The 15,114-nt window shown below is 47.2% G+C and overlaps 1 protein-coding gene across 3 annotated transcripts in view; it reads left to right on the top strand.

Annotated features, from left to right (window-relative positions):
• Positions 1–1,854: 1,854 nt before the first annotated feature.
• Positions 1,855–15,114, top strand: part of nlgn2a (neuroligin 2a) — a 170,314-nt gene continuing 157,054 nt past the window's right edge. For all 3 annotated transcript variants that reach the window (XM_035148837.2, XM_047338781.1, XM_035148836.2), the window contains exon 1: positions 1,855–2,661. The gene's annotated coding sequence lies outside the window, so the exon portion shown is untranslated. The remainder of the gene's footprint in view (positions 2,662–15,114) is intronic.

The raw sequence follows: 15,114 nt of genomic DNA, 5'->3' as shown, positions 1-15,114 counted from the left end.
GCATATATCTTGGTATGGGGGCTCAGGTGGTCAGGGCTCCCTTGTGGGCCATTACCTCTGATGCTTGCCAGGGGTCTATCAAGTGTAGGACACCAACATCCCCCCTGAACAAGCACACACACACACACACCACCTCGGCTCGATGGGATACCACCGGGGAATGTACATCCACCACCACACGATTTGTCTTGATGGCTGAGATACCGCAGCCCCACGGCGGCCTATCTCTCTCTGCCTCGTCTGTGGCCCTCAGCTAGTCTGAGGTGCTCAAAGGTAAAAAAGGCCGGACGGGGCTGACATGATGTTTTGGCTGATCGACGACAGCCCGGCTCACCCCGCACGAGCGAAGAAGCAGCCTGTGTCTCTGCCTGGGGTTTTTAGTGAGTATGAAACCGGCACATGGATGTTAGGGCAGTAAATCGTCTCTACAATGAGATGCGGCCTGGGAGCATCGTCTGGACAGGCCAGGGTGGGATGGTGTAGGGGGAGTTACTCATTTCACTTTGGTTAAGCCGGGTTTCAGACATTACCTCTGGAGAATGTCCGCAGAATTGGGCTTCGACCAGAGTTTGCCTTTCACACGTGAATAAAGCAAAGGAGATTCACAACATCTCCGTGAGCATCTATGTGTCCTCTTCAACACACCCGCTCGACCATGATGAATCCATGCGGAGGATCTCCGGCTCTTTGGGACACTCTCTGGAGTTTTCATTTTAGCCTCTCACTCTGAGATTCATTTGCGTTCTCATGTACAGCCCCTCTCGAGGATATCCGGAGATTATCCGGAGTTGAGTGCATGTCTGGAAGCAGCTTGAAAGTCATCCTGCGAGCTGGGACTCCCTGGCAGGCGTCCTCCCCCAGCGCGCAAGGCCACAGATACATGGCTCTGCAGCGGGAGAGTGACTGAAGCAGATGTTTGGCCGTGTTACGACCCGGGTAATAAGACAGACATGTGGCCGTGCGGCAATCGAGAGGGGAGCAGGTGCTGCCGCCGCGCAGCCATTACCATCTGCATTGATGAGATCGGGGACTCGGCCGTGCTGGATGCGAGATGCTCAGTGTCCCTTAAAGCAAAACCATAAATAAAAGGCGGCCAACACTCCCTAGGAAAGTCAGAAGGCCTGTGAAAGTGGAGTGGTGTGTTGCATCCTCATGTTATTGTACGGTGAATCATTCTTATCTTCTATGACACCACTATGAAATTCTTTTGAATGCCCCATTTGGCGCTGAGAACAGTGTTGTGATATTTATCCTCTGGTGATTAACATTGGTTAGCCTAGCCTGGGGGAGATTAAAGGAACGGAGAATGACATGCTCGCCGTGTCGTGAGGTTAAGCCACACGACGGATGAGGAGGTGGAGGGCGGACGGAGGGATGCTCGGATGAAAGGGTGGCGGCAGAATGAAGAGATGCAGGGATAGAGGAGGAGGAGGAGGAAAAACACAAGGGGTGGTATCGCTTTAACTTCCCGTGACGTCATGCTGATGCAGACGTGGAGGAGAGGGATGCCGAAAAAAACCCCCCCAAAAAAAACATGAAAGTCCTGAGCAGTGATTTCTCCACATCCTCCTCCTGCGGGAGAAGATGGAGACCGACCCTGTGAGGACGCTCACACATGTTCCCGCCGCAGACCGAACGTGACGCTGCGGAGGTGCACGCGTTCCCTTTATTTTTTTATTTATTTCTTTTTTTTGTTCAGGGATGCGACCATATTGAGGTCAGAAGAAAGCGTTGCCAGGGCGACCGGCACTGCGGCGCGCGCCCCCGACGTGTGACGTGCTTGTTGCGGGCGCGTGCCAGACGAGAGAGAGAGAAGCAGGGAGAGGGAGCGAGGGAGAGAGAGAGAGAGACAGAGACAGGGGGAGAGAGAGAGAGAGAGAGAGAGAGAGAGAGAGAGAAGCGCGGTCACGGTCGCCGACCACAGCAGCGGCAGGCAGCGGCAGCAGAGGCGCCGTCGTCCCGCAAAGACTCCGCCGGAGCACCGTGTTCGCCCGCCCCCACACCGAGGCTGGAAGCGCTGCTCCGCCCGGAGCTTCTCCTTCATCCGCGGGGATTTACCGAGGATTTACCGAGCACCAAAACAAATTAATAATCGACCGCAGCTGCGAGCACTGGCCCGACACAGGTGACACGAGCCGGCTGAGTCCCCGCAGACACGTCCGGGTCGTTTTGTGGATAAAAAGAGGAGACTGTCATCCTGCAGAACCGAGATCTTCCTCCGTTTCTCCGCGTCCCACCGCCCGCTGCCCTCGGATGGGGGATCTCTCCGTGTCCTGCTGTGTGTGATGCAGCAGAGCAGCTTTGTTTTTAGAGATTCTGCCTCCTCCGGCTGCATGGACTGAACCAGCTGCAGCTGCAAGCGGTGGCATCTTTGCTCACTATTATTATTTAGCTTTTCTTTTTATATATATATATATATATATATATATATATTTTTGTGCTTGATTTTCATCTTGATTTTCTTTGTGAATATATGTGTTGGCACAGTTTTTGCTCACTTGACATTTACTGGACTGCCGGGAGGAAGGTTTAGTGAAGAGGAGGAGGAGGAGGAGGAGGAGGAATTGTCAAAAAGGAAAGGAAAGGGAACATTAAAAAAAAAAGCCAGGAGGCATCAGTGGGAATCTGGCATCCATCCACCATCCAGTGGGTCAGGAACAGGTAGGCTGAGCTTTAAACATGGTTCTTATTGAAAAATCCGAGTTGCAAAATAAAACAGGTTATATACGAAATGGAGATGACAATCAGCAAATGGTTCTTATTGTTTTTTTTATTTGTTTCCCTACATTGTGATTCCACAGAGGGCTCTATTTTGGGGGAAATGAATGGAGATACACGTTGTTTGCAGTTGCACCTTTAAAAGAAAATGCCATTATTTTCCATTAGTTTCCTACACTGTCATTCTAAAGTAGATATTTTTTTTGGGGGGGGGGGGATGCAGGGAGCACCCTAAAAGTTAAAGCATTGTCAGTTTCCCATATTTTTTCATTTGTTTCCCTTGTAATCGTGAAAGTAGACTATATTTTTTTGGGACATGAATGGAGAAACATGTTGTCAGCTGCAGCCCCCTAAAAGAAAATGCATTTTCAGTAGCCCCCAAACCCCTGTAGGTCTAGAGTAGACTCTATTTTGGGGGGAAATGAGTGGAGATGCATGTTGTCAGCAGCAGCAGCAGCAGCACCCTGGAACAAGATGCATTTTCAGTTTGCCCCGGACGTGTCATAGTTTGTTGCTCTCTTTTTTTTTTGCGGCATGTGTTTGTATGTGTAAATTTGCTGAGTGGCGATGTCAGAGCTGCTGTGAATGAGTCGTGCTGCACGCCGGCAAGCCTCCATCCTGTCTGTGAGAGAAGATGAAGCCCTCCTCCCTCGCTCGTACCACTAATGAGGACCCTGGACTCGCAGCTCCTCTGGTGAAATGAGACAAACAGAGGCTGCTATTCAGTCAGGCCCGAGCTCATTCCTCCGCGCTCCTAACAGGCCGAATTTGTGGCCCATCAATCAAAGGCCCTTCGCCGAGATTGCGTTGATGCTCGGATCGCTGGCCGGTGATCATTTCTGTCATTGTGTGCGTTTGTCTGGAGGGAGAGTGAAATGGACAAGAGTGAAAGGGAGATTTTTTGCCAGCAAACTCGCCTGTGCTGCAGACAGATGTTGGGAGTGCTGCACGCTCACAAAAGTCCCCCTTCAATGGTCCAATCATCCCTCAACTTAATAGGAGCATCTTTCATGGGGTCTTTGTACTCCAAAGACCCCAGGAAACGCCATGGCCATGAGAACATATTCCCTAAAAGCACCCCTACACACACACACACACACACACACACACACACACACACACACACACACACACACACACACACACACACACACACACACACACACACACACACACACACAAAGAGAGAGCACGAAGAATGGGCCGCATTTATATGCTGTGGCTGGTGTTGTGGGGCATTCGGATCGGCAGGCCCTGCTAGATGATAGAATTCAGCAGGGACAAGAAGACCTCTGTTCTTATCTGCGGCGACGAGAAAGGGAGGACCGCTCCACTCAGCTCAGCTCATCTCAGTTCGGCTCCGCTCACCTTCTCCCCTCGGTTTTAGGCAGCGAGCCCTGTAAAGCAGATAGGGACATCTCTGTGGGGGGGGGGAGGAAGCATTTTTAATGGAGAAAAATGTGCTGCTGTCCTCGCGCTAAATAGATGTTGTCACAGAGGAGCTGTTATTTATCTCGATGGCGGCGGGCTGGGAAGTTTGAGGATGCGTGGAGATGTTTAAGGGGGATGAAGGTGGCCCGCTCACGCAGTGTGCAGAGCGATTGCGGGCATTCGTGCCTGAGAGAGAAAGGGGATAAAAAATGGAAGAGTAGGGGGGGGGGAGACATTGTAGCGTAGAGAATTTCTGCAGTAATATAATATGCCATGTTTGGTTAATACATTTGGGGTCAGTGGCTGAGTTGCTTTAAGCTTACAAAAACTCGAAGAACGGGTAGCCTAGTCAAGGAGGCCTGGAAACACCATTTGATGTGTGTGTGTGTGTGTGGGGGGGGGCATCCTGCATGCAAACATTTGTTAATTTTCCCTGTGTGTCCGAACGAAAATGCATCCAAGGCCCCTGAAACCAATGCTGAGTGCCATCCATCCTGGGCAAGGTGCAGCAAAGCTGGAGGCAGATGGGACCGAGGCGCTCAGAGCGTGTCGTTGGGTAGATTGATGGCTCCCAGCGCGGGTCACTAAGCAGTCAACAGATGCAGGCCAGTGTTGTGACAGGATGGGATCTAAATGGTCATCACAATCCCACACACTCACACTTCCACAGTCGTCAGCAGCCCCCGACTTGTTCGTTTAACTGCTGCTAATTTTGTCCCTCGCGATTTCTTTTTTTATCGCAGGTAAATCGGCGACAGCAGGCTCCCGGGCTGGTCAGGATGTTCTCTGACTGTGGAGCTAATTTTAGCCGAGAAATGTCATCTGTGTAAAAAAAAAAGATAAAAAGTCTTCAGGATAATGGCAGCCGACTTGTTGACTGGAGACTCATGTGAGAAATGCTGGTGAAATTAAATGTTTGTTAAGCAAAGTCGAAATGAATCAGCCAAGCCAAGGCTGGCTGAACATACAAGTCCTCAGGGAGGCGCTGTTGATCATATCTTCCTTCTGTTACAGAAATCTGTTTGAAGGTGCAGAAATTACTTTCCAGAGCTGGCGGCAGAGTTTTATTTTTTATTTCCCCCACCGTCGTGAAGTAGTCTTCTACCTTTCAGCCGAACTTGACGGTTCCATTGTGACAAACTGCACAGTTAGCCGTTGTATAATTGGCAGAATGTTGAATATTTGTGGGAACCTGTTTGCAGATTTGAGGGATCTGTTTAGAAGAGGTGACTGGGGGCAGTGTGTTATACCGACACACACTTAATGAACACACAACATTGGGAGAAAAACATTTCAGTGGGACTAATTTGGATGTGAGTGGCTGTTCAATCTTTTGACAGAAACCACGACATGTGCTTGTTGCTGTGAACACATTTTAGTTTTCTCTGCCTCCCAAGTAGAAAATAAAGCAATTTAAAATCTTAAATTTATGAGATTTTAAAGAATAATATGGCACTAAACAACTTTTTTATAATAGCTATTATAATTAAATTTACAGTGGAGTAATGATGTCCTGAGTGCTTACCTCTGTTCTTCTGTTTGGTGCGTGTGCATTTTAGTACATGTGAGTCCCTCCCTGTGAAATTGTTAGCCCTCTTCACGACTATGAAGCGGGTCCAGTACGAAGCGACTTTCTAAAATTCCTCCACTGAAGAAAACATGTTCTTCATTTGACTGAATTGCCAAAATGAAATTGCTGCCAGCAGTGTTGTAGGGCATAGCATGGCAATGCTAGCACGGGCTAATGGCTGTGGCTGGATTGTTTGTTTTTTGGTTCTCGTGTTTCTTTATTCAGTCATCCCTCTTGTTGTGCCTGTAGGGGGCGACCTGGGCTTCACTACACCTTGCTGAGAGCACAGAGCTGTGGGCGGAGCTGTGGCCTCAGAGAGGCTGGAGTTGTGGCAGTGAATATCATGTATATAACCTTTTAAAGATATAATATGCAACAATTCGTTATTACGAATAGAAATTTTATTCATGGTAACGGGAGGTTTTATTTTTGGCACCTTTTGAATTGCGTCATATCTACTTTACTTGTGACTTTGCTGGTGTTGGCTAGCGACGTATGACGGAGGAGAAACACATTGCTTGTCAGTTAGCCAGTGAGCTATTTTTCATCGGTCACTCGTAATGGATCACGATTATTCATCACTGTTTGCTTCACAAAATGAATAAAACTCTCAGCCATGAAAATGAGTGGCGTCAGGTAGATTTTGACACCAACTCCCATGATCCCATGCTGCTTCGCCACATCCTCAAACTAGGTCTTCTGTTATTGTTTTTGACTGAGAGACCCCTAGTGGCCGAAGTTATATATTGTACTTTAACGGAATAACCCCATAATTGATGCTCCTTTTTATATCTCAAGGCTCAGGTAATTGACAACAAGCTGTTCTTCTTCCTTGAGCCCCAGTGTCCCCATGCAATCACCCAGTCTTTTACATGTGTTTGTTGTAATGTGCAGGCAACCGATCTCTCCCCATTAAATTAAATCGACTTTTGGACTACTTCCCTCCGCCGCGTACACCAAGTGTACATGCTTCTGTAACACCATATACTCTGCACGACTCCTTTGGTGCCTTTATTCCTCATTCATGTATTAATTTGTCTCTCTTCTCTCTCCATTTGTGGCCAACTCATTCATTTGGTTCAAAGGAAGCCTGGCAGCTTTTTTTCTATTGCCAGGAGTGTGTGTTGTTGCTATGGCAGCATCTTTTTGGACGGATAAGCCCTGCAAAGATTTTAAACCTCAGGCTCGTGTTTTGTTTTCATTGGTGAGTGCTTGTGCTCCAGCATGTGTCCTTTTATATTCAAGCTGCAGAATTAATCAAAAAAACAACTGACATCACCATATCGACTGCTGCAATGTCCAAATTGCTGGAGGATGCATTTTTTCCCTTCATGATAAAGCCCAGTAAACAATGTTCTCCGGTGCTGTGCAGAATCCTGACATGAAATCGTTATCATCAAATATTTTATTACTGTCACAATCTGCGAACCTAAGCATTTAACATGTCTTATTTACTTTTTCTGCAGTGAAGGAAAGGAAGCGTTGGGTAATACTATGTATTCTTTGCGTATATTGCGTTAAATGCTATTGATTTGCTTTTGGAGTTATTGAAAGACGGAAGCTAAAAGATTTGATTATATTTTTGAGGATTGTCGCCTGAGACAAGTACCTCCATCTTCCCTGCTCAGTCTGTCAGTGTGTCTGTTTTGTTGCGATTCTCTTAGTGTGCTAGTCTCCCACAGTCCCTCCACAGTGGCCCCTCTCTCCTCTTTTTCTGTGCCTATTGAATGAGGTCTTTGCTCTCTGGGGCGCAAGATGGAGACGAGGGGTTAGAGCCATTACTTGTCTCAGCTCCCTCTTTGCTCCCTCTGCCTCAGTCTTACTCTAGTTCCTCTGCTTGTCGCTCCCAGTTTCTCTTGTACACTCTCTCCACGCATTTCTGCATCCGTCTTCTTTTGTCTTCAGACTCCCGTAGCGTCCCACAACCAGAGGCGAACAGTGCTGTAGTGTCCCCAGGGGGCTCATTAAGGTTAGATCAAGGTCGGACGCTTTCTGACACATTTTGATCGAAAGGAAAAGAAAACCCCCAGATATTTGCTTCCCGATTTTCCAACCAACTGCAGCGGGAACCGTCACATCAGCACTCCTCCCGCCCTCTGCTAGAACCAGGCTGACCACCAGCTAAGATCAATGAACATTCACTCTTTTCTTCAAAGCGATAAAAGCCAAAGAAAGACACGGGGACGGTGTGAAGACGAAACCACCCAGAACATCCACCAGCTAGCCCAGGACTGCTTTAGCTCCCCTCTTTAGTTTGACATTGCACGATGCTGGATACGGCTCCACACTCCCTCTGACAACAGAAAACCTGGAAAGATTAAAATCTCTGCTGGGTGATTTATTTTTTATTTTTTTATAATTCCATTTATAATAGAGGTGCAAGGCTTCAATGGGATTTCATTCTTCTGTGTTGCAGAGTCAGGCCCTGAATAGAAAGCAAGATATAGATTTGATGGAATCAACAGTGCTGGAGTCAGCAACCGCCGGGATTAAATATATCCTGCTTTCTGGCAAGTCCGATTGACTGGCAGTCAGAATCCATGTTGCTCTGAGTGGTGCAGCTCATCCCCCTGGCATAGTGGAGGTCTTCCCTGCATTTGTCTTGTGCATCCGCAGGAATTGTACCTGTGTGCTTAATTTTTTGCCCTTAATCCCCGTCTGCGGGCCTTTTTATAGACCGGGGATTTTATACTCAAAGCTCACAGCAACATAACTTTGGAGATCAATGCGTTTATGAAAAAGAAACGTTTTTTGTTCCTCTTGTGTTGTTCATTACAGCGTCTCACAACACAGCATTGCGGTGCATCTTTGACTTACAGCCACTCACCGCATGTTACATTTCACCATAGACGGGGATGCAGACAGATGGAGTGAGTTAGAGCATTGACAGCATCTCAAGGTCAGGAGTAGCCACATCCTTCCGAGAACCCCACAGTAAACCCTCAGCTTCGCAAACAAGCTCTAGGTCAACGTGGCTGGAGACGGCCGGCCTGGCGCGCCACTATCCCTGCCCTCTTACCCCAGACACTTACACAGGGAGGAGGAGAGAGTGTGTGCTCTGAAAGGCAAGTGGCCGCGGATGTCACAAGAAATCGAAAAGAGCAGGGGAGGCGAGCCGAAGAGCAAATAGGAGGGTGTTTCAGCCGCGCGAGCTGTGAAGGAGTGTGCCGCGCAACAGGGAGACCGAAAAGGGAGAGAGAAGCCACAAACATTACACCGTCATCTCTACTTTGCACTCCTAGCATCTGCTGTATGCTTCCTCTCCCCTGCTGTTGCACGTACATTAGTGTGGGCTGACACACCGCCACACATATTAGCATGAGCTGTCAGCAGAAGCCCTAACAACTAGCTAGAAAAGGACCAGTTTAATGGTAATGCTGGCAAAGGAAGTAGCAGCAGTAGTGGCTGTGCTGGCCAACAAGCTGAAGTGTTATCACTGTGGCTGCACTGTATAATGATGAGGGTTGTTATAAAACACATATCTCCACACACACACACACACACACACACACACACACACACACACGCACACACTGAGCGCTGGTCTCAGTCAGTCAAACATAATGAGCCTCCGTGGTGATATAGCCAGTGGCTGTCCCATAGTACCGGCTAGGCTGTTATCCATTTGATGTCCATGTGTTGACATAAGTGACGGTGGGTTGCAGTGGTTGGGTTTGAGGCATGGCTAGAGCTGCCGGCTAATGGCGACACTTGAGGATGCTGAGATACTCGTCGCGGCTGTCGATCTCCCAGGGGTTGGTGCCGCTGTTAAGACCGCAGCCTGGAGGAGCTATGGATGAGCTGTTCTCAGCAACATACCCCTCTCCACCTCCTCTCCTGTGCAGATATTTACTGTGAAGGCATGCATGTGAGCGCAGTTGCACGCCATCTCCTCAACCTTACTTTAATAATTGAGCCCCGGCCCCTCCTCCTCCTCTCGACAAATGGAGCGTTTCAAGTACTTCCGTATGCCGTCGAGCTCCAGTTGATGCATTGTTAAGCTGCTGGGCTTTAACTGTCGCGATGGCGGATGCTAATGAAAAGAATAAGGTTGTTCTTATGTAGTGAATTAGGATGTCTCTTATTTGACAGGCCCTTACGAGACTATGGATGTGTTTGTGTGTGTGTGTATTGGTTTGGAAACGAAAGCGCGACAGTGATGAATGAGCAGCGGAACGGCGGCGTTACGCTTTTGCGCTCGACGATGCCAAGCAGGCAATGATTGTCCCTGTTACTGTCGCAATCAAACAAAGAAAACACGAACCCTCAGGATGACACACACACACTCACGTGGGCACACAAACACACACTGCAGGGAGAGGTGCTGCAGATGCCTCAAACCCTTCGCCACGCCTTTCGCCTATGATTTATTTTAACTACAGGCACTTTCCTTTTGTCTTAATATTTAAGGATGCAGCACTTGTATTCTCCATCCTTCATAGAAAACAATGCATGCTGGTTGAATCATTCATCTGTGACTCCTCACACTGTCTCTCAAGGCTGAAGCAATTCTTCTGCTGACAAATGGTAGCAGCAAAGAGGGGCTAATTTCCAATCTGTGTGGATCCCTCCTGGGCCACACACCCCACTTGAGCAGATTTTCAAAGGCTATACTTTCACAGGTAGCAGCTCACAGCACCGTGGCTATAGGATATAACATCAATGACATAAATGTCAGTGTTCTGACTTGTACCGCACTTTATTGAGTGCACTTATCTGCCACCCTCAGGCTACAGTGTCTTGGTGAAAATGACTCATCCCCCCTGTGCACTGCCCTTCATATGTCCCTTCGGACTGCCTGGTATCTACCTAAGGAGTAAGAAGGATGGAATAAAAAGTTCAAAGAAGAAGACTGCATGTTTTGTGGTAACATGTGTAAATTTAGAAGGCAATATATGATTGCAAATTATTTGAAAGGCAAACTATATGTTGTAATTGTAAATAATGCAGGGATGTTGGGATGTAAAGAAGAGAACTGCTCACTATTAGAGGAAGAAAAATAGGGTCTAGGGTTAAGGACTGTAACCTTGATCACACGCTATCGCTAAAGGCTAATGAGTGGTGAGATCGCTTCACAGGAAAATATGTTTGAGAGTATTGCTTGTAGATGGCTGAATGGGGTGGAGTGCAGTTGTTTCTGCAAAGACAAAGACCTGGGAAGAAAGCAACTGGTGCACCCCCGGTACTGACATGAAACAATCTCTTTGCATTTGGTCTGAAACTCCAGGGACTTGGACATAAGACAGGGATGGGAGAATGGGCTGTCGATTCGGAAGGCTGCAAGTCAGCAGGATTTCCTGGCCCTATTTTTTTCCTTAACTGCCTCATCCTCCCCTTTTGAGGGGAATAAATACATTTCAACGGATGAGTTCTATCCCTGAGTCCCGTTCCCCAGAACCGCTGTAAAGGTGTGTGTTGTGTCAGAACAGTTGATGAGTATATGTGTGCTTGGCACATGTATTCCTCGTATCGAGATGTTGTTGACAAGTAAATATCTGAATTGATTTTCCAAAGGTCTCTGCTAGACTGAAACACAGATTGTGCTCTGGATGTCTTATTTAGCAAGACTTTGACAAATCTGAAGAGGTGGTGTGGTATCGATTCTAGTAGGTGAGCCAGTAGTTCAGAATCATCACTAGCTTTTCATTACCACATGGTCAATCAATCAATTTATTTAAGCAGACACACGGGAATGTGACTCCCAGTGGGCTCCAAATCTTTACTTGCCAAAATCTGTTTACCTCTCTCGTTGTCACCCTCCTCACCTCCGCCCACTTGGCCTCTCATCCCTCCCCCTTCCCTCTTTGCCACTGGCTGCTCAGACCAGCCCCTGCCCTCTTCATTTTCTCCTCGCTCCACTTAATTAACCAATTGATCAGGATGCTCATAAATTAGTTCAGTGGACTGGCCCTCATAGAGCACTCTTCTCTCACACCCCTCGCCCAGAGCCATTCTTCCATTGGCCTCACTGTTACAAATAAGGTCCCTGGGCCCCGCTAAGCCTCAGTTGTGTTATCATCTAAAGCCAAATGTAGTTTTGAAAAATTTCCGTCGATTCAGCCTCATAAATTTACAATAGGCTAGCGCAAGCCGGAGTGTGGAAAGGGAGCGGGGAGTTGGGTGGAGGTCAATACTGCTCTTGTAGAACCCCTCAATTCATTAGACTCACAAAGCTCAACCTTTTCATGGCACCCCCCTTGTGTCTGTAAATGTTTCCCCCTTCCTGCTCTCTGTCTGACCTGTTCTCCAGAGCACGGTGCAGGGAGCCTGCTCAGAGATTTGCCCAATTAGGAGGATCTCGGAGATCATTATGGAGGGAGGCCTCTATAACCCCCAACCCCACCCCAGCATCCTCTTGCCTATTCCTTCCCTTTCCATCCTGCCTTTTGACTCTTTTTCCTGTTTACATCACTTATACCCTTTAAATTTCCGTCCTCTCATCACGACCACTTTCAGTGTTCCTCCTTCTCATTTAGTCCCGTCACTCCTGTTATTACTATCAGACCTTATTTCTTCCATGTTTGTCCCTGAATCTCTGGGTTGTCATCCTTTTGGCAGCCATTGCTGTACTTCCTCTGTGCTTACTGTAAATCCTCCTCACCCTCATCCTCTCCTGTGTCGGTAATGTTTTATCTGAGCCTTGCCTCATGGTGCATTACATCCTTTGCCCCCTGTCAAGTTTTTTCCTTGCCTAACGGAGTGTTTAGCAGAGCTAAATGGATCTGAACTAAGAACATGTGCTAGCAATGATCTGATTCGGGGTGGGTGGATGGTTTTATTTAAAGGGTTGGCTCACTGGTACATGATTCATTCACATCCCAAGGTGTCCTGCTAGGGCCACAGCCAGGGATGGGAATATGTGCTGAGCCAAAAGCTATGTTTGTGCTTGTGGAGGTCAGTTAAAGACAGAAGGCTTTGGCAAACTGCAGAGGGGAATGCATAGAGAAATATTCTCTTTTTAAGAGTACGGGGACAAGAACGTTTACAGTGAAACTCACATGAAGCAGAGCCGAGGAAATATTTTTACCTAACCACATTGTTTCTGCTGGTAACATTCAAACGTAGCAGCACGCCCTGGCAAAATCTTAACATTAGGCCCGGGTTGCCTTTGACTGTGCCGAGTGCCCTGTCGAAGTGTCCTCCTTCCCCACTCCCCTGCTGGCCAGTGCTCATATTGCACCTTAACAATAAACACCAACAGCAATCAGAAGTTATAAGGACCTGAACAGGTCCTAGTGAAGGGATTACTTTGTTTGATTCGCTCTAGAATTTACGAGGCACGCATTTCCCACACACATATTGAAACATTCTGTGTGTACGCATTTCACCTGCCACACACAACACGATTAACACAGAACGTGGTGTTTGTTGCAGAAGAAGCGACACCCAAATTTATCCAGAATGTATAATTATGCCGTGCAGAAATGCACCTCAATGCAGTGGTGCTGCCGGGGGGGGGGGCGTGTAAACCATGGGGCACAATATTCTCATTTTGGTGAAGAAGCTGAAGAAGCTGTTTACTTGCAGGTGAAAAGAATAAGGACTCCATGTGTATACTGTATGTGTATGACACCCACACACACAGCACTCCCTCTAATGCACCCAATCTAAATTGTCTAAATCGTGTGTGTGGTTCCTCAGCATATATTGAAAATGAAGTACAGCAGTGGCTTTTTATCAGCGGCTCTTAATATCTGGGGGAGTTTCAGAGCCTAAAGCTCCGTGGAGGAGAACTGTCCTCATTGTTTTCTGCCCACACTCTGTTGTACAATGCAGGACTTTTGACTCCTGTGTGCCCAAGTGGCTCCCATGGCTCAGCCTGTCAGGCACATGCACACACGCAAGGACACAAGCAGGTTTACCAGCCTGTGGCATATTTCACTATAGCTGTCACTGCACTTTACATAAGAATGAATATGTTTTTAAGGGAATAATCTGATCTCCCATGTGCCCTCTCTGGCTCACAAGTCTTCTCTGTACAACTGTTATAATGCTATTACATTTCTCTTGTCAAAGCCAGACTTCAAGGTCGGTCGCGACAGACAGGGATTTAGAGTCAGAGCCGAGCAGGGAACAAGTTAAACATTGTGGTTTTGCGTATTAGAGTAAAATGGTTCCCGAGGGTTCCACGAGTCAAGGTCAGTGATGACACCATCACATGGGGCTTGTCGGGAGGAGGGGGTGCGGCGTTTAACACCAACCAAATCATCCCAGGGGTGACGGAGTCTACAGAGAATCACTAGCATACCTGTCAGTCCCCTCAGCTTGGCAGCATGTTTGTATGCATTCTCACCTATAAGGAATGGTATTTACAGCCATTATTTACCAGGTCCCTGTTAATAAGCTTTATCCTAATGACATTCAGTGGTTTCATCACCTGTGCAATTTCGGGTTTCCATGGAAATGAAGTCCTTTTTGCTCAGCTCTGCAGATTCAGTGATGCTCAGGGCTGCAATGATGCCTGTATTCATCTCGAACCAGTTTAGTTTGGTAAGGAACCTCTTCGATTTGAGACCCCATATGGAAAAAAATATAGATTTAATTATTTTACAGTGTAACTGACACATAGCAGAATATGAATAGCAGAAAGCATTGCAGTGTTTTGAAGTATTATCGTTTCAGACACCACAACCAGACAAGGAGCAGCTTGATCTGATTTGAAAAACAAGTTGAATAGAGAAGCAAATGATGATCACAGTTAAAGCTCTTTCTTGATCAATAATACATTACCCAACAGTGCATTCTGTTGGAAGTATTTATGCATCCTTGAAAAATGTAGATGATTTCAATGCAGAGTTCTGAGGAAAGAAAGCATGACCTTCAAAGGACCATACATATTGGACCTTTGCACTGCTGGAAGGTGCATATATAGAGCTTCTCTCAAATAAGACCTCATGTCATGTGTGAGCTTCTGTATGAAGGGCCTCGTGAGATCAGGCTTCAAGACGCATGATTCTTTGAAAAAAAAGCTTCCCCCTCCATCTAGGGTACCTTAATCCCCACCATTATCCTCAACCTGGAAGCAGTGAAGCAGTGGTAAATTATGACTTGCAGCCAGTCATCATCATAAAGCTCCGTTCAGCTGACGTCAGCCTCACCAGCCCAGCTGTAAGTGCTGAGCATCGGTACGGGGGGGGGAGGGCTTTTTTTCATTGCAGTCTTTTCCCTCTGGTGTTCCCTATTTTCAAACACGTCTGAGAATATCCTCTCTCAAAACACCCACATTAGCAACACAGTAGCATTTGATTTTTATTCACTTTTGTTCTGCCCGTGTGGATTTCATTCCCCTCTGTTTCAAGAACATCACACAACTTATTCATTTTTGACTTTTTCACCCTAAATCACTTCCACTCAATTTAAGAGTCAAACTCCCTGTGTGGTTATGTAGGACTTTG

This window comes from Hippoglossus stenolepis, chromosome 23, assembly GCF_022539355.2.
Source record: "Hippoglossus stenolepis isolate QCI-W04-F060 chromosome 23, HSTE1.2, whole genome shotgun sequence".
Taxonomy (NCBI): Eukaryota; Metazoa; Chordata; class Actinopteri; order Pleuronectiformes; family Pleuronectidae; genus Hippoglossus; species Hippoglossus stenolepis.
Note: the sequence above shows the minus strand (reverse complement) of the source record. Positions and strands in the feature narration are given on the sequence as shown.